At 43.3% G+C, this 24,490-nt stretch overlaps 2 long non-coding RNA genes across 2 annotated transcripts; both read left to right on the top strand.

Moving 5' to 3' along the window:
• Positions 1–5,435: 5,435 nt before the first annotated feature.
• On the top strand, positions 5,436–6,585 carry LOC139830851 (uncharacterized). Its single transcript, XR_011744347.1, has 2 exons — positions 5,436–5,505; positions 6,340–6,585. It is a non-coding gene; the product is annotated as an uncharacterized lncRNA (long non-coding RNA).
• Positions 6,586–9,906: 3,321 nt separating this feature from the next.
• Positions 9,907–11,005, top strand: LOC139830836 (uncharacterized). Its single transcript, XR_011744328.1, has 2 exons — positions 9,907–9,976; positions 10,760–11,005. It is a non-coding gene; the product is annotated as an uncharacterized lncRNA (long non-coding RNA).
• Positions 11,006–24,490: the final 13,485 nt, after the last annotated feature.

The raw sequence follows: 24,490 nt of genomic DNA, 5'->3' as shown, positions 1-24,490 counted from the left end.
GAGAGGAGCGAATTCACCTCTTGGTGTATAGCTTGGGCTCGAGCTCGTGTCATTGGACCACGAGGAGGGCTTGTCGGTCTTGAGGCGGTGGTGTCCGAAGGCCACCCCGTATCATCTCCCCCCCCCCTTGGGAAAGAGTCGTCCTCGACTCGATGTTCTCCTCATCGCCATGATAGGGTGATAGGTCGGACACATTGAATGTGTTGCTCACCAAGTACTTGGAGGTGGGGATGTCGATGACGTAAGCGTTGTTGTTGATGCGTTTGAGGACCTTGAAGGGCCCATCTCCTCTTGGCTTGAGCTTCGAGTTGCGTTCATGAGGGAATATTTCCTTCCGGAGGTGGATCCAAACGAGGTCTCCTTCTTGGAATATGCGTTCCTTCTTCTTGGTGTTGAGGCGGGTAGCTTGACGAAGCACATGTTCTTGAATGGTAGCTCTTGTTTCTTCATGTAGTTTCTTCACGGCGGCGGTGCGCTTGTCGAAGTCCATGTTCGTCCGCTCATGAAGGGGAAGTGGTAGTATGTCGAGTGCCGTGAGGGGCTCAAACCCGTAGACGACCATGAAGGGACTCCTTGATGTTGTCGAGTGCTTGGTGCGGTTGTAGGCGAACTCCGCGTGTGGAAGGCACTCCTCCCATGACTTCAAGTTCTTCTTCACGAGGATGCGTAGGAGAGAGGAGAGGCTTCGATTGACCACTTCCGTTTGGCCGTCCGTTTGCGGGTGCGAGGATGATGAGAATAATAGCTTCACTCCAAAGTTTGCCATGAGCGACTTCCAAAGATAACTCATGAACTTGACGTCTCGATCCGACACAATGCTTTGCGGTACTCCATGTAGGCGAACAATTTCCCTGAAAAATAATGAAGCAATGTGTGAAGCATCATCGCTCTTATGGCAAGGTATGAAATGAGCCATCTTAGAGAATCTATCCACTACCACAAATATAGAATCATGACCATGCTTAGTGCGAGGCAAGCCTAGAACGAAATCCATGCTAATATCGGTCCATGGTGCATATGGAATAGGCAATGGAGTGTAAAGACCATAAGGGTTGGAGGTAGACTTAGCTTGTAAGCATGTTGTACACCGTCGGCAAAGGCGCTCCACGTCGTGGTACATCCTTGGCCAATAATAGTGAGTGGAGAGCATGGCATATGTCTTTTCTCGTCCAAAGTGTCCCATAAGACCACCACCATGCAATTCTTGTAAGAGCAAAAGGCGAAGCGAAGACATAGGAATACAAAGTTTGTTGCCCTTGAACAAGAATCCTTGGTGCAAATAGAAATCATCGATGCCCTTTTCACTAGAACACTTTGCAAAGATTGGGCCAAAGAAAGTATCGGAAGCATATAAATCTTTGATTTCATCAAGACCCAAAAAACTAATATCCAAACGAGTGAGTAAGAGGGTGAGTTTGCGGGAAAGAGCATCCGCCACAACATTGTCCTTGCCCTTCTTGTATTTGATCACATATGGAAAGGACTCAATGAACTCAACCCACTTTGCATGTCTTTTGTTCAAATTGTGTTGACTTTTCAAATATTTCAAAGACTCATGGTCGGAGTGGATAATAAACTCTTTTGGCCAAAGATAGTGTTGCCAAACTTCAAGAACACGAATCAAAGCGTAAAGTTCCTTGTCATATATAGGATAGTTGAGGCGTGCGCCATCCAACTTCTCGCTATAGTATGCCACGGGTTTTCCATCTTGCATAAGCACTCCACCAATACCAAGTCCACTCGCATCACATTCAATCTCAAAAGTTTTGGAAAAGTTTGGAAGAACAAGAAGTGGTGCCTCGGTAAGTCTCTTCTTCAACTCATCAAAAGCTTTTTGTTGTGCCTTGCCCCACACAAATGGAACATTCTTTTTCGTAAGCTCATTCAAAGGGCAAGCAATGGTGCTAAAATCTTTCACAAAGCGTCGGTAAAAACCGGCAAGTCCATGAAAACTTCGAACTTGACCAACATTGGTAGGAGTGGGCCAATTGTGGATGGCCTCAACCTTAGAAGAATCAACTTCAATACCATTAGCGGAAACCACAAAACCAAGGAAAACCAACTTGTTTTGAGCAAAGGTGCACTTGGGGAGGTTAGCATAAAGCTTTTCATGACGCAAGATGCACAAGACCTCTCTCACATGTTGCACATGGTCCTCGAGGTTTTTGCTATAAATGAGAATATCATCGAAATAGACAACCACACTCTTGCCAATGAGAGGACGCAAGATGTGATTCATGAGTCGCATGAAAGTAGATGGAGCATTTGAAAGGCCAAATGGCATGACAATCCATTCATAGAGACCAAGTTTGGTCTTGAATGCCGTCTTCCATTCATCACCTATTGCCATGCGGATTTGATGGTAGCCACTACGCAAATCAATCTTAGAGAAAATCGTGGCACCGCTCAATTCATCAAGCATGTCATCTAAACGCGGAATGGGATGGCGGTATCGAACGGTAATGGCATTGATGGGGTGACAATCCATACACATTCATTGCATCTCATCCGGTTTAGGAACAAGAATCACGGGAACCGCACAAGGGCTTAAGCTTTCGCGAACATACCCTTTTTCGAGGAGGTCTTGTATTTATCGTTGGATCTCCTTTGTGTCTTCGGGGTTGGTGCGGTAGGCGGCGCGGTTTGGTAGAGGAGCGCCGGGTATGAGGTCGATGCGGTGCTCAATCCCTCGAAGCGGTGGTAGTCCATGAGGTAGCTCGTCGGGGAAGACATCTTGGAACTCCTTCAAAAGAGACAACAAAGACGAAGGAAGTGTTGTTAAGTTGTTAGTCTCCGAGGATGGCCCCTTGCAAATGAGCACGTAGTGCAATATGGTGGATGGGTTGTGGTGTAATTCTCTCATCTCACTCTTGGTAGCTATGAGGACACTCTTCATCTCACTCATATATGGCTTGTGGCGCTCACTTTCCTTTTGGTGGGTCACTCTCTCACCACTCATCTCACTAGTGATGGTAGCTTCCTTAGACCTCGCTAAAGCCTTTGCATTGTCCGCAATTACTTGGCTAGGAGTCATTGGGCGTAGGATGAACGTCTTGTCGCCAACCTTGAAGCTATAGGCATTTGTGTAGCCATCATGGCTTGCTCTTTTGTCATATTGCCAAGGGCGACCAAGTAGCATGTGGCACACCGTCATGGGCACTACATCACAATCAACGGTGTCTTCATAGGCGCCAATCTTGAAGGATACGGAGACGGCGTGTTGTATCTTGACATTTCCATTGTCACTTAGCCATTGCACATGGTAAGGATGGGGGTGTTTCCGGAGTGTGAGGTTGAGCTTGGAGCATAGTTCGGTGCTTGCAAGATTGTGGCAACTCCCTCCATCGATGATAACCTTTATTGACTTGCCATTGATTCCGGCTCTTGTTTGGAAGATGTTGCACCTTTGATCTTCATTGGGTAGCGCATGGGTTGTCAACACTTTGGTCACCACAAGGGATGGGCTTGCATCATGCACACATAGGACTTGCTCTTGGTCTTCCAAGTCATCATCTTCATGATTGGTTGCGGCTTGTACCAAGGCTTCATATTCCCCTTCACTCAAGTACTCCACATGTCACATCCCAAAATTTTCCAAATTTTGGAATGTGAAATAAAAATAAAATTTAAGCTTGGTTGGTTGTCTTGATTTAAAATTTACAATGAAATAATTTTTTTTGGTGTTACTTAGAACTATTTCCCAAAAATGGAGTTTAAAAAAAACATGCATTGCATTCCTAAGCATCATGGCATCCTTGCATTCCCTAGGAAAACTTGAACGAAATTCAAATTACATAAAGAAACCTAAAACCTGAAGTAATGCAAATAAAGCCATATAAGCCTTTGTGCCAAATTCGAATTTTTTTTCAAATTGTTTTAAAAATGATTCCAAAATATTATTCATTGAATAAGAAATTCACTGATATTTTATTTAAATTTTTCTGACTTGTTTTGACTTACTTTTAATCAAATTAGATTTGTTAAATTATTTTCCAAATACTAAAATAGGAGATAGAAAAGAGATTTGGTAATAAAAAAAAAAAAAGGAATCAACGAACGGGACACTGGCCAACCAAGTTAGCCAGCCAGGCCCGCCTGCGCTCACAACTTGGCCGAGTGGCCAAAGCCAACTCAAGTCACGCATCAGCCAACAATTAAGCCAGAACCCCACGTTTTTTTGTTTTTTTTTTTTTACTGTTTGATGTGTGGGCCCTACTGCCACATCACCATCTTCTTCAAGTTCCAGCAATGACACCACGCACGACCGCATCAGTTTCTGGCGTTTCTTGTCAAATTGATTCTGAACGTTTTAAGTCACCAATTGATGCACCGTTTGTTGCTACTTAAGCCCCATATCCTCCTCTTCATTTCCCCCCAAACGGCACATCCTAAGAGCCACCAGGCTGCTCGAATTTGACCTCACATGTTCGCAGTACCGTCGCGGTAAATCGTCGATTGGGGTGAGCACGGTCCACCTTTTGATCTCTAGTTTCTTCCAAACATCTTATTTCTTCCTTGCGCACATCTCAGTCTTTGTTTCGTGATTTTTGATGCACCACAGCAACGACGCCATCTTCGTCTGTGAGTCCACGGGACAGTTTTCCGGCGAGGGACTCCGGCGAACCTGACGTCCACGTTTTCTTCACCATCTCTTCTCGACGGCGCGCTTCAGCTTGTATAACTCACCATTATGAAATCTTTTGTATAGAGCCTAGAATTGGCAATGCCGATGTTCGCACCAAGGTGTTCCATGAACTAGTCTGTAGGTAGCTGCGTTCATGTTTTTTTTTTTTCTCACCTTTGTTCAATTCACTTGCAACCACAGGATGTTGATCCTAAGGCCTAAATCTGATCACTTAAACGAAGGGGTATCCTCGAATAGAAACCTGCCACATGTCATACATGTTTATATTTTCGAATATTATGGTCAGGGAAACATAGAAACTTCTGAAAATCATAACTTAAGTTCTGTTAGTCCAAATTTAGAAAACTTCGTGTCCCTGGATTCATAAAAATACGTAGAATACAGTAGACACATAATATTGCACTTTTGCATCATATTTTTACACAGTTTTTGCAGAAACTCAAATAGAGTATGTTGGCTATATAAATAGTTCCACCAATTATTTTTAAGTGATTTCTTTTAAGATTAGCAGAAAAGGAACCCTCTGTACAGTAACATTATAACAAGAAAAATTTGGCCCTGCTTATTTTATTTGTGGTATTTGTTTAGTTGTATATACCTTTTCTAGTGATAGAAAATGTTTTTAATAGTTTAAACAACATTAAAATTGTACCATAGCATCATGCATATAGTTGAAACCAGAGAACATATTAAGTTTGTTGTTCATGTTTAATCCACATATTGCGTTCATATTCCTATTTGTGATTGTATATGTGTTGCTATGTGTTTATGGAGTGAAAATATTATGTTTGTAGATTGTGGTTGCTCCGATCGCAACGAGTGTTTTTGCGAAGAGTGTACCAACTCATCCCCTCGCTAAGGCAAGTGTCACTTTTTCACTGTCCTACAATTTGCTAAATATATTCTAGGATTTCACTAGTAGTGCATGTGTAGGATTATTTTTATTATATACGCTATGTGTCTTGCTATGATTTGATTTCCCTTTTTCACCGTAAGTAGAGTTTCCTAGATATGTGGATAGATACGTGACTGAGATATCATGTCAATTTTAGATGAGGTAAAAAATATGTTTTCCATAATGAAAACAACTTGGTTCACGAAAAACCTAGACATATTGGTATGATGGGGGCGTTTGCATGGTGAATACTAGTGGGGATCGCCGTCCAGAAATCAAAGAGAATGGACATTTTTTTCTCGTTAAGGAATCGTAAATAGCTAGAGTTTCTTACATTGGTACTACCGTAGGCGGACTAGCATTATGTATAGGGAGTTTACCCTTACATTGGTACTGCCGTAGGTGGACTAGCATTATGTATAGGCAACTTATCCTTACATTGGTACTACCGTAGGCAGACTAGCATTATGTATAGGGAGCTTACCCTTACATTGGTGCTGCCGTAGGTGGACTAGCATTATGTACAGGCAATTCACCCTTACATTGGTACCTCCATTGGTGGACTAGCATCATGTATAGGAGATCCTCCTTACATTGGTACCCCTTGGTGTGCTAGTATTATGTATAGGGATTCTATAACAAGAATTCATTTTGATACATACAGAGTTAAGCCGAAGGAAGACCATGTTGCAATATGCATATAATTGTTAGGTGTCTTTTACGCCCACCCAACAGTGACATCTTGCCAATACAATTCAAGTGTATTGACCCTTTGTGGCTGCAACGTTTCATGTTGCAGGTTATTTTCTGACTAAGGAATCAATGAATTAGGATCACGAGTCTTCGCTCAACATGTCTGCCTGTGGCATCATGAAGACAGATGGCTCCATGCTTTAAGTTTTACTTTACCGTTGTGAACTCTGAATAAGTGCTAGCTGGGAGCTATGCAAGTTGTAATGAACTATTTTATTTTACTGGATCATGCGATGTAATATTGACCTTTGCTATTTGGTATTACATCTTAAACTGTGTGTGCTAGCAGTTCGATCCGGGACTAGCACTGTTACACAGGGATCGGTACCCTAGCGGGTGAGGTCACTACAGATGGTATCAGAGCACTGTGTTGCCCTTAGGTTCGTGACCCTAGGTTTGGATTAGAAATAGGAAGACCTTAGGATGAAATTCCATCTTATCTATCTAGTCCCTTTTCTATTTGAAAAGAAATGTTTGCAAATTGGTTTCCTGGTATTCTCACCTATTTCATCTTCAAAAGAAAAAAAATCTTCATCTTTTAGACGTCCAATCTTTGAAGACCTAAAGGAAGTAGAAGAAGAACTCGAAGCACTCAAGTCCAAAATAGAAATAGACCGGACCACCATTAATTTTCTTTTATTGAACCAGCGATATCGTAAGAAAGTACTGATCTTACCAAATTGAGGTATGACCATACTAGTTTGGTTGTGTTTGTGTTATGTTGCTTGATGCTTGTTAGATGATTGTTGTTTGCTAAATTGCCTTGATATGTTGTGTTTGGGTAGGAACCTTCTTTAGAACCTTTCTATCTATTCTCATCTATACCCAACCCAGAGAATATTTTCTCGGCAACTCGCCATGAAGACAACAGTAGTGAAACCAACCCTGATATTTCCTATCAGGGTGAGAAAGGATATAGTTTGAGATACGCAAAACCCTAGTTAAGGATCGATAGAAATGTTTTCAAAACAGATCAATAATGGGGATTGAAACATTGATTCAATTCTCCATGGAATTTGTTTTTTTATCAAACTGGTGAGGTTGACCAAGTGTTAGAATACGAGATTCAACAAATCAAATGCGAAGTAATGATCTGGGTGCAGGATGGATTGATCACCATTCCTACTTACTCTTATTATTCGCTTTCGTAATGTTGACTTTGCGAATCTAGAGAGACATACCTACAAAAGAGACGTCGATGATAAGCCTAAACCTTAGAGTGGAGAAATATTATACCCTTATAGTAGGCAAGTGCTGCCAAGCGTAGGACTACAGCGAGATAGAAGATCTATCCACTAGATGAAGAGTAGTGGAAGGTTGTTGTCGAAGACATCAATAAACAAAGATGATCAATGTCGTGAAGTCCTCTCATCTTGGTCTTCCGATTGACCCAAAGAGTGACCCGTCAGTATCAAAAGTACTTCGACCACCAGTCCATAGGGATTAGAAGCCAACCATGAGGAAAAGCCTACTCAACTCACTTTGGAGAGATATGTTGATCACTATATGTGAATAAACATTCGCCTATTGGATATTAGTTCAGAAGCCATAAGCCATAGATATTTTCAAAAGATGACCTCAGGTCAAGTCATATCCTCGGATGTGCCAAGTCATATCCAAGATGAGCTTATCCTAAACCCAAGACCTAAGACTACCTACAAAAATATTCTTTTAAGGGTGGTAGCCCACCCCAACATATCCCATACCCATCTTTCTTTCTAGCCTTTCTCGAATCTCGAGGACGAGATTCCTTTTAAGGGTGGTAGTCTGTCACATCCCAAAATTTTCCAAATTTTGGAATGTGAAATAAAAATAAAATTTAAGCTTGGTTGGTTGTCTTGATTTAAAATTTACAATGAAATAATTTTTTTTGGTGTTACTTAGAACTATTTCCCAAAAATGGAGTTTAAAAAAACATGCATTGCATTCCTAAGCATCATGGCATCCTTGCATTCCCTAGGAAAACTTGAACGAAATTCAAATTTCATAAAGAAACCTAAAACCTGAAGTAATGCAAATAAAGCCATATAAGCCTTTGTGCCAAATTCGAATTTTTTTTCAAATTGTTTTAAAAATGATTCCAAAATATTATTCATTGAATAAGAAATTCACTGATATTTTATTTAAATTTTTCTGACTTGTTTTGACCTACTTTTAATCAAATTAGATTTGTTAAATTATTTTCCAAATACTAAAATAGGAGATAGAAAAGAGATTTGGTAATAAAAAAAAAAGGAATCAACGAACGGGACACTGGCCAACCAAGTTAGCCAGCCAGGCCCGCCTGCGCTCACAACTTGGCCGAGTGGCCAAAGCCAACTCAAGTCACGCATCAGCTAACAATTAAGCCAGAACCCCACGTTTTTTAGTTTTGTTTTTTTTTACTGTTTGATGTGTGGGCCCTACTGCCACATCACCATCTTCTTCAAGTTCCAGCAATGACACCACGCACGACCGCATCAGTTTCTGGCGTTTCTTGTCAAATTGATTCTGAACGTTTTAAGTCACCAATTGATGCACCGTTTGTTGCTACTTAAGCCCCATATCCTCCTCTTCATTTCCCCCCAAACGGCACATCCTAAGAGCCACCAGGCTGCTCGAATTTGACCTCACATGTTCGCGGTAAATCGTCGATTGGGGTGAGCACGGTCCACCTTTTGATCTCTAGTTTCTTCCAAACATCTTATTTCGTCCTTGCGCACATCTCAGTCTTTGTTTCGTGATTTTTGATGCACCACAGCAACGGCGCCATCTTCGTCTGTGAGTCCACGGGACAGTTTTCCGGCGAGGGACTCCGGCGAACCTGACGTCCACGTTTTCTTCACCATCTCTTCTCGACGGCGCGCTTCAGCTTGTATAACTCACCATTATGAAATCTTTTGTATAGAGCCTAGAATTGGCAATGCCGATGTTCGCACCAAGGTGTTCCATGAACTAGTCTGTAGGTAGCTGCGTTCATGTTTTTTTTTTTCTCACCTTTGTTCAATTCACTTGCAACCACATGATGTTGATCCTAAGGCCTAAATCTGATCACTTAAACGAAGGGGTATCCTCGAATAGAAACCTGCCACATGTCATACATGTTTATATTTTCGAATATTATGGTCAGGGAAACATAGAAACTTCTGAAAATCATAACTTAAGTTCTGTTAGTCCAAATTTAGAAAACTTCGTGTCCCTGGATTCATAAAAATACGTAGAATACAGTAGACACATAATATTGCACTTTTACATCATATTTTTACACAGTTTTTGCAGAAACTCAAATAGAGTATGTTGGCTATATAAATAGTTCCACCAATTATTTTTAAGTGATTTCTTTTGAGATTAGCAGAAAAGGAACCCTCTGTACAGTAATATTATAACAAGAAAAATGTGGCCCTGCTTATTTTATTTGTGGTATTTGTTTAGTTGTATATACCTTTTCTAGTGATAGAAAATGTTTTTAATAGTTTAAACAACATTAAAATTGTACCATAGCATCATGCATATAGTTGAAACCAGAGAACATATTAAGTTTGTTGTTCATGTTTAATCCACATATTGCGTTCATATTCCTATTTGTGATTGTATATGTGTTGCTATGTGTTTATGGAGTGAAAATATTATGTTTGTAGATTGTGGTTGCTCCGATCGCAACGAGTGTTTTTGCGAAGAGTGTACCAACTCATCCCCTCGCTAAGGCAAGTGTCACTTTTTCACTGTCCTACAGTTTGCTAAATATATTCTAGGATTTCACTAGTAGTGCATGTGTAGGATTATTTTTATTATATACGCTATGTGTCTTGCTATGATTTGATTTCCCTTTTTCACCGTAAGTAGAGTTTCCTAGATATGTGGATAGATACGTGACTGAGATATCATGTCAATTTTAGATGAGGTAAAAAGATATGTTTTCCATAATGAAAACAACTTGGTTCACGAAAAACCTAGACATATTGGTATGATGGGGGCGTTTGCATGGTGAATACTAGTGGGGATCGCCGTCCAGAAATCAAAGAGAATGGACATTTTTTTCTCGTTAAGGAATCGTAAATAGCTAGAGTTTCTTACATTGGTACTACGGTAGGCGGACTAGCATTATGTATAGACAACTTATCCTTACATTGGTACTACCGTAGGCAGACTAACATTATGTATAGGGAGCTTACCCTTACATTGGTGCTGCCGTAGGTGGACTAGCATTATGTACAGGCAATTCACCCTTACATTGGTACCTCCATTGGTGGACTAGCATCATGTATAGGAGATCCTCCTTACATTGGTACCCCTTGGTGTGCTAGTATTATGTATAGGGATTCTATAACAAGAATTCATTTTGATACATACAGAGTTAAGCCGAAGGAAGACCATGTTGCAATATGCATATAATTGTTAGGTGTCTTTTACGCCCACCCAACAGTGACATCTTGCCAATACAATTCAAGTGTATTGACCCTTTGTGGCTGCAACGTTTCATGTTGCAGGTTATTTTCTGACTAAGGAATCAATGAATTAGGATCACGAGTCTTCGCTCAACATGTCTGCCTGTGGCATCATGAAGACAGATGGCTCCATGCTTTAAGTTTTACTTTACCGTTGTGAACTCTGAATAAGTGCTAGCTGGGAGCTATGCAAGTTGTAATGAACTATTTTATTTTACTGGATCATGCGATGTAATATTGACCTTTGCTATTTGGTATTACATCTTAAACTGTGTGTGCTAGCAGTTCGATCCGGGACTAGCACTGTTATACAGGGATCGGCACCCTAGCGGGTGAGGTCACTACACCACATCTCCATCATCTCGAGTTATCATAACTCTTGTGTTCTTGCATTCAAATGATTTATGTCCTTGAGCTCCACACTTGAAGCATGTGATGTTACTAGATCCCGTGGAAGCTTTGGAGGACATAGTTGATTGATCCGGCTTGAAGCTTGTTGTCTTGAAGGCACTCTTCATTTGCTTAGGAGGATCCTTGGGAGCAATAGCACTTGTGTTCTTGATGCTTGAGGAAGTGTTTGTTGCATTGCGCGCGGCGAAGAAGGACTTTGTTTTTGCACTTGCTATGTCTTCTCGCACTTGGCGCTCGGCTCTTGTAGCTTGATGAAGCAATTCAACCATGTTGGTATAAGGTAAGAACTCCACTATCCTCTTGACGGGAATGTTCAATCCATTCAAGAATCTTGCCATTGTTTGCTCTTCTCGCTCGTCCACATTGGCACTCATCATGGTCATGTGCATCTCCTTGTAGTACTCCTCAACGGACTTGTAGCTTTGCTTGAGTTGAGTAAGCTTGTGGAAGAGGTCGCGTTTATGGTGGTTGGGCACAAAGCGTTTGTGCATGACTTCTTGCATCTCTTCCCATGTAGCAATGGGTTCTAGATCTTCCTTGTCACGCTTCTTGTTCACTTCTTCCCACCAAACATTTGCATATCCTTCAAATTCTAGTGATGCCATGGCCACTTTCTTTGCTTCGGAGAAGTTGTGTATGCGGAAAATCTTGTCAACCTTGAGAACCCAAGATAAGTATGCATCGGGGTCTTCTTCTCCATGGAACTTAGGCATGGTGAACTTGAGCTTCCTAAAGATTTCCTCTTCATTGCGGTCATTGCGTCTAGGAGGTGGTCTTTCTTCACCAATATCTTGACGTTGTTGAGGTAGATGTTGTGGACCTTGAGCGTCTCTATTGTTGTTGCTATGTTGTTGACGAGGAGGTGGTCTTCCATGACCTTCATCTTGATCATCGTTGTTGTGGCAGCGTCGAGGCATCACACTTTCTTCACTTGATGCTTGGTGATGACTTGAGTCTTCATTTCTTGCCCTTGGAGGAGGTCTTCTAGCATGAGGGCGATCATCATGATGGCGGCGGTTATCTTGACCTTGAGGGCATTGAGGGCGAACAACATTGATGATTTGGCGCTCTTGGTGCGCTTGCCTTTATTCCTCTTCATGAAGGCGTTGTCTTCTAGCTTGAGCTTCTTGTGCTTGTCGTTGCCGCTCTTGTTCTTCAAGTGCTTGTTGTTCATTGCGGAGGCGCTCTTGTTCCCTTGCTCGAACTAGCTCTTGATCATGTCGGAGGCGTTCTTGCTCTTGTTGGAATTGAGCATTGAGATTCTCTTGGTGAAGGCGCTCTTCTTCAAGGCGTTGACGTTCTTGGACAAGTCGAAGTCGAGCTTGCTCCGCTTCTTGAGCTTGTTGGTGAAGCACTTGGACATCCACATTATGGTGGCGTGGGTCTTCATTAGAATCATGGCGAGACGGTGTAGGAGCTCTTGACCTTGAGCTATGAGAGCGCGAAGACCTTGAGTGGTGTCTTCTCTCTTCTTGACGGTTGAGTGTGTGGAGGATATTGTCCAACGCCGTCTTCATTTCCCTTGTCTCTTGACCTTGTATGGCAAGTGTGGCCTTCAACTCATTGCCTTGAGTTTCAATCTTCTCATTGAGGTCTTGCACTTGATTGTTGAGGTCATTCCTTTGCACTTGAGCTCTTTCTTCATAGCGGACATTGGTATCCTTGAGCATGGCTTCAAATTGATTTAGCTTGGCGTGGACGGCTTGAGTAGCTATCCAATGTTGGTGCCGCGTCATCGGTAGTTGGTTCCCTTCTCCACTAGATATGGTTACAACTAAAACAAGAACTATGTGGTGGGTGGTTAGGAAAGACTACCAAGAATGTCAAAACTTGCAAACCAAAATCGAAAAGGTGTTTCAAGACGGAGGGAAACCGATATGTATGCACACACACAAAAACAAAAACTCTATATGGTGTTAGGTATGGATGTGGAAAGCCAAATGGAAGAACCAAACGAAAAGTCTATTGTCAAAAGTGGGTAAGATCCAAAAGTCACAAGTCAAAGGCGGTGATCACAAAAGGCATACACAAAGAGGAACACATGCGTGGGACAAAATGGGGTTAGCGCGACTTGGAAAATGAGCAAGAACAAAATGGTCCTAACGAAGACTACTAGCTCGGTGTCACGCCAACGCAAGAGAGACCGTGGCTTGGATGCAAAATTGAGAAGCAACAAGATTTGCGCAAGACGCCTCTCTTCTCTTTTCTCTCTTTTGCTTAAAAGCTTTGGACTCTTTTGTGTATAGGTGTCACTCGCACACTTTTTTATTTTTGTATTTTTCTTTCTCTTTTTTCTCACTATGTAAGGATACTACTATCTATGTAAGTATGTCACACTTCTTTTGCTTATCTTTTCACACGAGCTTGCTTCAAAGCTTTGCTCAACACACGCACACCCTCACGGTCGGGACGCTTGCGCAATGCTTCGCAACACTAGAAAGCCACTCTCGATAGGAAAGGTACACAAAAGAGGCTAGGGCTACAAGTTAGGAGCAAGTTATACCACTTAATGATGGTGGCCGACGATCTTGAACTTGCTATGGTGGAGGTGTCAAATGAACCGCTTGGATCTTCGGGGTGCCGTCGTCGTTGTCGATGTTGCGAAAGCTTTGTGGTAGCTGAAATGGCACTCAAACCGAAGTCCAAACACAAGGGGGTTAGTACCAAAACGAAAAACGAAGGTTGCTGTCAAAATTTCGGCCAGGCGGAACTTCCGGTCCTGAGGGGCAGAACTTCCGGTCCGGGGGCGGAACTTCCGGTCCTTCCGGGCGGAACTTCCGGTCGCAATCAGATCTGCGGGCTGTTCGTCGATTTGGGCGGAAATCCGAGCCGAAATCCTTTGAATTCGAGGAAAATTTGGCACTAGAAGCTGTGGGGAGGTGGGGGAATTGCAGATCAACACCAAAGGCAAGTTTCTATTGGAGCAAAACCACAAATAACTCAACAAATCGAGAGATCGATCCAAGGCCAATTTGGGGCTATTTTTTGGGAAATTTTTTGGAAATTTTTTTGGGCGAAATTGGTGGAATTGGGGGATGTGGGGGTCAAATCCGTGGCAACAAAAGAGCTGCTGATACCATATGATGCGGACTAAGTCCAAGGATGTGCCCGATCTTCACGGATTTGGGTGGAACTCGTGGGTTAGGTGGATGAACGCGAAGAACGCGAGGGGGAATCGTGGGGATACAACACACACACGCACACAAACCGGTTTTCCCTCGTAGGCCCGATACACCTACTCGATAGAGGTTGCGAGAAAAGACCTTCCGGTAGAAGTCCCGCAAAGAGATCGACAAATCGAAGCTCGCAAGATCTAGAAGGGTGAAAAGACCGGAAGGTTGATAGAAGTGCAAGCAAAAGACCAAATAGGTAGAAGTGCAAGCAAAAGATCAAACAAACGGTAGAAGTCACCAAAGAGATCTTGACAAGTCGATAAGGAGCCCGGGTGGGTACAAGATCAAAGATCTAGGTAGGGTTCCCACAAGGGTGAGCTAAGCTCAGGTTTAATTTCACATCAAGTCTAATTTCAGATCTGAGCCAACAAGGCTATTTATAGGTGGGGGCGAAGGGTTAAGTTACACGCTGAAAAGTGCTGTCTGGCTGAAGTTCGATGGGGCGGAAGTTCCGGTCAACTTGGGCGGAAGTTCCGGTCAGGGGCGGAAGTTCCGGTCTGGAGGGGCGGAAGTTCCGGTCGGGGCGGAAGTTCCGGCCAAGTTCCGGCCTTGTTCCGGAATTGCGCCATTGTCCCGCAGTAACATCCAGTATGGTTTTCGCCGACTTTCGGAACTTGAGCAGAACTTGGGCGGAAGTTCCGGTGGGCGGAAGTTCCGGTTTCCAGGGGCGGAAGTTCCGGCTGGATTCTTTCTTCTGGGCGCTGGAAGGCATCTTGAGAGCATCTGGCCGGAAGTTCCGGTCCTGGGGGGCGGAAGTTCCGGACTGGGCGCTGTAGCTCCATCTTCATCATTTCCAGCTCTCTCTCCATTGGCTTGGTCTTCATGGTTCGCTTCTTGGTCGATGTACCTGATTGAACATAGGGTATTGGCATGAAGTAGCAAGCCATCCAAAGGGGTGTCAAAAGCATACATGGAGAGGAGCGAATTCACCTCTTGGTGTATAGCTTGGGCTCGAGCTCGTGTCATTGGACCACGAGGAGGGCTTGTCGGTCTTGAGGTGGTGGTGTCCGAAGGCCACCCCGTATCACACCCGATGTACTATGGACAATCCCTCATAGACGGTAGAGCCTCTCATCCATTCGAATGGGGATTAAAATGGATTTCCCAACCTACTGCGGTGTTATCCCAACACCCAGCCAGGCCCTATCAAGTCCGTTGATATGCAAGAGGGAAAAGATACATCTGACTTCCCTAGAGCCATTATAGATCTCATGGTTAACGCGAATTGTACGGCACTAGAATCACTAGACAGCATTGGTGATTAGTCCTAGATTAGTAGAACCCTTGCAATGGAACCTCCACCATATCAACACATACCATGGTTCCATTGCCCACCACATAGTCATATTCATAATTGGAAAGTAACATTTAATTTTCAATGCATGAATGATAAGTATAGTACTTTTGCGGGTAAATTGATATAAAATAATCAAGATGATATGAGCAAGGGTGAACTTGCGTGCTGACTGCGAGATAATGCAGTTCGATGTGTTGAATGGAACCTGGACCTCGGGTTTTGTAAAGAAGCATCATTGTCCGGTAAGGACAATGTTATAAAATCCAAATGATGCATGCATGGGTGTATTATTTCATGTTGAATCCCTTATCTCGGATTTAAGATTTAAGGTTGAGTTAAGTATTTATGCCTTTGGCGGTAATTTTATAAATCCTTTAACATTGTTTTCTTTTCTAAAAAGAAAAGGATTTAAGAGTAATAGAAATTTTCCTTTGGAAAATATTTATTTCAAATAAAGAGTTTGAAATAATAAAGTTTTCCTCCTTTTTGGAAATAAAAGGAATTTTGGAATATTGAGATATTTCCTTTTTGGAAAATCTTAAATCTTTAAAAGAAAAGATTTGGAATAATAGAATTCTTTTTGAAAACATTTGAATAAAAAATATTTGAATTCATTTGTGCTGTGTTTGGATGCATGGAATTGGGCTCGGAATCACTGAATCTGGAATTCGTGAGCAATTTCCACCATTTGGATAGGCCTTAGAATCAGAGCATGGAAACCGAGCCCAAATTCCGCGGGCCGAATCGGTAGGTGTAAACATCAAGCGAAACATTCCGAGGTCCGACCCTCGGAATCGCTCGGAAACTGCCTGCTGTTCCTCGCGAGCGACGAGAGGAAGCAACAACGCGCCCGTTGACGTCGCCGCCTCCATCCAGACGAGCCCGGCCGGAGCCTGTGGCCGTCGCCGCCTTCATCCCGACGAGGTCGACTGGAGCCCGTCGCCGCCTCCATCCCGACGAGCCCAACCGGAGCCCGTCGCCGTCGCCGTCGCCGCCTCCATCCCGACGAGACCGGGCGGAGCCTGTGGCCGTCGCCGCCTCCATCCCGACGAGGTCGACCGGAGACCTCTGGACAGCGGACGCGGCTCGATGTTGGCTCCTAGCCGCGAGCGGAGGCGCGTACGTTGGCTCTTGGACAACGGATGGAGCGCTCGGCCCCTAGCAGGCGGAGGCGCTCGCCGTCAGCTCCTGGCCGCGACCGGAGGCGCGTACGGCGTCGGGGAGGGCGGATCCAGGCGAGTATGGTGTCGGGGAGGGCGGATCCAGGCGAGCGGTGGCGCGTACCTCGTCGGAGACGATGGCCGCCTCGCCGGCAATTGCTGGCCGGAGCTGGGAACGATGGGGATGAGGCCCTCATCGTTTTTTCTTTATTCGATTTTTTTAATACGGGCACAATGATAGCTGTGGTCGATTTCTTTTGTATTGTGTGTGCTAAATAATGTATATATACATTCTAATATATATTTTTTACATGTACATAAATTTATATTGTTCAAATTCAACAAGGCATCAAATTCCAGTTTTGGTACATCCAAACAGGATTTGGAATTGGGTTCACTCTTCGATTTCAACATTAAATTCCGAGCGCATCCAAATACCTGAATTCTATTTCAGAGCCAATTCATTTCCATCTTGGATTTAGAATCTGAAAGTCCAATTCAATTCCATAGATGATTCTATGCATCCAAACACAGCATTGGAATTTTTGTTGATTTTTAAATCCAAGGAAAATTGCAAATTTAAATTCTAAGTTCATTATTAAATTCAAAAATGTCAAAATTTGAACTTTTGTTGTAAATTCTATTTTTAATTTTATTCTTGTTAAGAATAATTTTTTATTCATCAATCCCATTTTTTTGAATTTTTAGAGGTATTTTTCATTATTTAGAATTTGGTAGAATTCACAGATTATTTAAAAAAATGGAAAAGACCTAAATACCCCTCACTGGCCCAGTTGGGCCAGCCCACTCAGAAGCCCATTTGGCCAGCCCACCAAGCTACCCAAAACGGTTCGATGGAACCGAACACGTCGGCCCACCCTCACTCACTCGCTAACCCTAATCCTCCTACGACCCCGAGGCGATGTCGCTGCCGCCATGGCCGCCGCCTTGCTCCGGCCAACTCCGGCGGTGCTAGGGCTCGCTGTGGGTCTCAATCGATGCAGCGCGCGATGAAATACCTTCTCATCCGCGTCGATCTGACTCCTTCATCCTGATGGCTCGTGTGCGTGCTCGACCCTCGCAGACGCCGACGAATCCTCGGCGATCTCCGTTGATCTGCACCTCCTCGCCATGCCTGGGCGTTTGTCGCCTCCCACACTAGCGGTGCGTGGTCTGACACTGGCCTGGCCACGGTTTGGCGCCGCCGTGGCTGGCCGTGCCATCGTGCCTCCATGATTGCCTCCGTGATCTTCGCCAGGTAACCTCCTCCTCTGCTTCTGCTACCTTCTCTACTCCATCCTCCTCATCCACTCGAGTTGTGCCTATTGCTCCCGATGTGTATGCTGCCGATGTTGTGCTGCTATGCTTGCGGTGCTTGCTGCCTAAGCCTACTAATGCCATGATTTAGCCTATCCATGCTTTCTGGTGCTATGATTATGCCTGTGTAGTTCTTGCTTGTTCCTTGTGCTAGGCTTTCCTATTGATTCATGTTCTTGTGCTATTCAGTGGATTACTTGTCCTTGTTCATGTGCTTACTAGGCTTGTTCATCCTATTCTATCTAGTTGTGCTCCTTTGCTATGCAATTGCGTGCTAATGGCCTTGCTATTGACCTAGGTTAGCACTGCTGACACTTGTGGTGTCAGTGATGCTCACCTATGTCATGTGTTTGCTTCAGTTGATCCAATTCTTGGATCACTACATGCTTGTGATGCTCTGCTATATCTAGGGCTTGCTCTAATTGATCCATTTTCTCAATCAGATGCTAGTGGCTAGTTATTAGTTTAATCCTTGGCTATTTAAGTGGCTTACTAGCTACTGATGTGACTTATGCTTGCCTTAGCTGATGCACAAGTGTGTGTATGTGCTGCTGTTGTTGTCTATAGCTCATTGGACATGATCCAATGGCTAGGGTGCAATGGTTCAAGCTGTTGTTGCCTCTCAGTGATGCCATTGCATTGTTCATGAATGGATTACTGTGTATGTGTGCTTGGGTGGATTATTCATGGATGAACTGCTTATGCAGTGTTGATTAAATTCATTGCTATGCATGATTTGATGTCTCCATGATCAATTTGGAGATATATGAAGTCTGAATCCATTTCTGGATAGTGATGACTTATAGTTTTGGTTTCATGGATGGATTTGTGGTTGACGTGACCACAGTATCCTTGCTACTGCTTGGTTGCTCACACAGCTTATCTAGTTCTTTCTGGCTACTCATCTCTGTTTGCACAGCAGGGTATCATACATGATATGAATGCCACTATGCTTGCATGTGAAGAAATATAGGGTTAAACTGATGGTTTATTGGCTAGGATCTAACTAGATAGTTCTTGGTAACTTCTAGTACATGTAGATCCTCTACTGGTGCTATCTGTGCATCTATGCTTGTTTATTTTCACTAGAATAGTATCTAGATGGTCTAGGGCTACTAACTGCTCCAGCCAGTGATCCTTGGTCAACCCCAAGTGATGACAACCCCATGAGCATCTGCTCATCTCATGGCTTGTGTCATGCAATAATATGGATTGGATCCACTGGATCCTCTCCAGGTACTTGTTATACCTTGTTCCAGCTCCTAGATGGTTATGCTCAGCTGCTGTGAGTTGTTGCTTGATGATCTTGGTTACTTGTCCTGCTCCTCCTTGCTCCTGGTGATCTTGCTTAAGTTCCCATGTCTTTGTTGGGTTTTGGTTGGTTGATTTGGATGGATAGATGGTTTCAGTGGATGGTTTTGATGTTCTTGAGCAAGAACAGGGATGAGCTATGCACTGTTCATTGCTTGTGCTTGGTGAATGTTTATCTGGTCGAGTGGTGAGTTGTTTCTGGTGGTTCTACACCTTTTATACCATCAGTTGGTTCTTCAATGGCTGTGACACACAAGCCTGGCATGGCTTGGTGTGTAGTGACCTCAGTTGAAAAAGTGAGAGTCCCTGTGCAACAGTGCTAGTCCCGGATCGAACTGCTAGCACACACATTTTAAGATGAAATACCAAGTAGGAAAGTTCTTCATTACAACTTAAGATCCAGCAGAAATAAAATAGTTCGATACAAGTTGCATAGCTCTCAGGCTAGCAAAATTTCAGAGTTTAAAGGGGCAAGAAATCTTAAAGCATGGAGCCATCTTCCTTCATGAAGCCACAGGAAGACATGTTGGGCAAAGACTCGTGAACCTAAACAAACATCTTCAGCTAGAGAAGTAACCTGCAACATAAAACGTTACAGCACGAAGGTCAATACATTTGGAATTGTATTGGCAAGATGACACTATGGTGGACACCAATGGCAACCTAACACATACGTGACCATTTGGCTGGTAGAGCTCAGGCATATTTTCATAAAGCCAATTTTATCCTATCTTTTGGCAAATCATTTTCTTTCATATTAATTAAGCGGTAACATTGATAGACATCAATGAACCTAGACACCACCGATAGACATCAGTGAGCCTTGACACCACCGATAGACATCAGTGAGCCTTCCTATAGCATATGATCAACTTGGTTTGGGCAACCTACCCCTGCAGACACAGACCATAGACATGGCACAGGACCTGCTAGCCGATAGTCACTTGCACCAATTGTCATATCCGTGTTCACCCATCAAGTTTTATTTAAGAAATTGGAATGAGAAGATCTTCGAACAGGATCCTTGTCAGTTCGCTCAAATTGTCCGTAACCGGGGACACGGCTAAGTACTTAGTTTTAACACTCTGCAGAGGTTGTACAAATTTACCCACATGACCTAGTCTGCTCTTCTTCCATGAAGCACATTTTGCTCAAATGGACAGATGTTGACTAGGACAAGAATTTTCCAAAGTGATCCCCTAGACCATTCTCTACGGACCCGTACCAACCTACAATCCCCTACATCATATGTCACGTAGGATCCGGGTTCTCACAACATACTCCATCAAGCCAGAGTCCATATTAGCATGTGGTTGTACGGTAGCTAATGAGCAAGGTTGTCTACAATCTCTTTGTTCCTGCATGGTCGTCCACAAATGCGATACACACGACCGCCATAGACATGACTCCGGTGTAACCACTCTACATAAACCAAGCAATACCAATTCCACCCAGGTAGTTCATTAAACTTAGTTGTTTTTCATAACTCACTAACAACATCATTTCATAGCATAGCTGAGCAAAACCTAAATTTAATGGCGACAAAGTAAGTCAAGTAGGGGTAGCTAGACTACTGGGATTGCATAGCAAGCATAAGACCCTACACATGTATACTACAAAAATCTCTACTGTGAATAGATAAAAACTGGGACTTTTGTTGTGTGTCACTTGCCTGGATAGGGTGGAGAGTTGGCACAATCTTCACAGGCACAACCGTTGCAGTCAGCACAATAACAATCTATAATCAGATAATATTGCACCATAAGCACACTGCAAGATACACAAACATAGACATGAGATGGATATCAGGTTTACACAAGTGCACTCTGATAAGCGTACAGCACGCGTCCATTGGGAACCCCAAGAGGAAGGTATGATGCGTGCAGCGGCAAGTTTTCCCTCAGTAAGAAACCAAGGTTATCGAACCAGTAGGAGTCAAGAAGCACGTGAAGGTTGTTGGTGGCGGAGTGTAGTGCGGCGCAACACCAGGGATTCCGGTGCCAACGTGGAACCTGCGCAACACAATCAAAGTACTTTGCCCCAACGTAACAGTGAGGTTGTCAATCTCACCGGCTTGCTGTAACAAAGGATTAAATGTATAGTGTGGAAGATGATGTTTGCGAAGAACAGTAAGAACAAGTATTGCAGTAGATTTTATTCGATGTAAAAGAATGGACCGGGGTCCACAGTTCACTAGTGGTGTCTCTCCAATAAGATAAATAGCATGTTGGGTGAACAAATTACAGTTGGGCAATTGACAAATAAAGAGGGCATGACAATGCACATACATATCATGATGAGTAGTGTGAAATTCAATTGGGCATTACGACAAAGTACATAGACCGCTATCCAGTATGCATCTATGCCTAAAAAGTCCACCTTCGGGTTAGCATCCGCACCCCTTCCAGTATTAAGTTGCAAACAACAGACAATTGCATTAAGTATGGTGCGTAATGTAATCAACACAAATATCCTTAGACAAATCATTGATGTTTTATCCCTACTGGCAACAGCACATCCACAACCTTAGAACTTTCTGTCACTGTCCCAGATTAAATGGAGGCATGAACCCACTATCGAGCATAAATACTCCCTCTTGGAGTTACAAGTATCAACTTGGCAAGAGCCTCTACTAGCAACGGAGAGCATGCAAGATCTTAAACAACACATATATGATAGATACCTAATAAAATTTTCAACCGTGGAGTGCCTTTTACATTGCCTCTTCACTTTGTTGAAGGGGATATGTGTATTTGGATGGGTTATGTTTGTGTAGTATTTATCTGTTACCTTGTGCGCTCTCTTATCTTCTCTGATTAGACGGATGTTGTAGCGTGTCTCTATTGGTTATAGTTTTGCTGCCGCTAAACCTACCATACAGCCCCCGGTGATATATTCGCCTGGAGAGCATAGCCATTTCTAGTCTCGCTAAGTACGTGCCGGAGTTCGTTCCTTGGTACTTACTCTCGTCTTTTCTCTTTCTCTTTTGCTTCCTCCCTTTTGTCAGCAACCGATGGCCCGACTTCGATAGGTACAAGATGACGACGTTAGCAATGTTACTCTTCCGGCTTGGCCTAGGCAGCGTTATGGACGCTGATGTCTACGGGAGCTTCTATTCTTGTAGACAGTGTTGGGCCTCCAAGAGCAGAGGTTTGTAGAACAGCAGCAAGTTTCCCTTAAGTGGATCACCCAAGGTTTATCGATCTCAGGGAGGAAGAGGTCAAAGATATCCCTCTCAAGCAACCCTGCAACCACAAAGCAAGAAGTCTCTTGTGTCCCCAACACACCTAATAGGTGCACTAGTTCGGCGAAGAGATAGTGAAATACAGGTGGTATGAATAAGTATGAGCAGTAGCAACAGCGCCAGAAAAGTGCTTGCTGGCGTGTAGTTGATGGTGGTAATATTGCGAGCGATGAAACGCAGTAAAACAGTAAACAAGCAGCGATAGCAGTATTTAGGAACAAGGCCTAGGGATCATACTTTCACTAGTGGACACTCTCAACATTGATCACATAAATAAATAGATAGATGCTAAACTCTACACCCTCTTGTTGGATGATGAACACCACTAATTGCGTAGGATTACACGAACCCTCAATGCCGGAGTTAACAAGCTCCACAATATCAATGTTCATATTTAAATAACCTTAGAGTGCAAGATAGATTAACATAACCAAATAGATCACATCAATACCATCATAGTAATAGTTAACTTCACAATCCATAAGAGATCATGATCATAAACTACGCCAAGAACTACATGATGCACACACTGTCCACATTACACCATGCAGGAGGAATAGACTACTTTAATAACATCACTAGAGTAGCACATAGATGAATAGTGATACAAAACTCATATGAATCTCAATCATGTAAGGCAGCTCATGAGATTATTCTATTGAAGTACATGGGAGAGAGATTAACCACATAGCTACAGCGGAGCCCTCAGCCTCGGGGGTGAATTACTCCCTCCTCATCATGGAGGCAGTGATGGCGGTGAAGATGGCGGTGGAGACGGCGGTGGAGATGGCTCCGGGGGCAATTCCCCGTCCGGCGAGTGCGGAACGAGAGACTTCGTCCCCGAATTGGAGTTTCGCGATGGTGGCGGCTCTGGATGGTTTTCTCTGTTTTCGTCGAACTGGTCGAGGTTTTTAGGTCAGGGACGATTATATAGGCGGAGAGGCGGAGTCAGAGGGTCGAAGAGGCGGCGAGGAGATAGGGGGGCGCGGGCCACCCCCAGGCCGCGCCGGCCACCCTCCTGGTGGGCCTGTGGCCCCCCTCTGACTCTCTTCCGGTGCTCTGGAAGCTTCCTGGAATTATAAGATCTCCCGTGTTGATTTCGTCCGATTCCGAAAATATTTCCTTACTAGGATTTCTGAAACCAAAAACAGCAGAAAACAGCAACTGGCCTTTCGGCATCTCGTCAATAGGTTAGTTCCGGAAAACGCATAATAATGACATAAAGTGTACATAAAACATGTAGATATCATCAATAATGTGGCATGGAACATAAGAAATTATTGATACGTCGGAGACGTATCAGCATCCCCAAGCTTAGTTTCTGCTCGTCCCGAGCAGGTAAACGATAAAAAAGATAATTTCTGGAGTGACATGCCATCATAACCTTGATCATACTATTGTAAGAATATGTAATGAATGCAGCGATCAAAACAATGTAAATGACATGAGTAAACAAATGAATCATATAGCAAGGACTTTTCATGAATAGTACTTCAAGACAAGCATCAATAAGTCTTGCATAAGAGTTAACTCATAAAGCAATAATTCAAAGTAGAGGTATTGAAGCAACACAAAGGAAGATTAAGTTTCAGCGGTTGCTTTCAACTCATAACATGTATATCTCATGGATAGTTGTCAATGCAAAGCAATATAACAAGTGCAATATGCAAGTATGTAGGAATCAATGCACAGTTAACACAAGTGTTTGCTTCTTGAGGTGGAGAGAAATAGGTGAACTGACTCAACAATAAAAGTAAAAGAAAGGTCCTTCAAAGAGGAAAGCATCGATTGCTATATTTGTGCTAGAGCTTTGATTTTGAAAACAAGAAACAATTTTGTCAACGGTAGTAATAAAGCATA

The sequence above is a fragment of the Lolium perenne genome, chromosome 1 (genome assembly GCF_019359855.2).
Source record: "Lolium perenne isolate Kyuss_39 chromosome 1, Kyuss_2.0, whole genome shotgun sequence".
Lineage (NCBI taxonomy): Eukaryota > Viridiplantae > Streptophyta > Magnoliopsida > Poales > Poaceae > Lolium > Lolium perenne.
The sequence above is the reverse complement of the archived record's forward strand: the minus strand, read 5'-3'. Positions and strand labels throughout refer to the sequence as shown.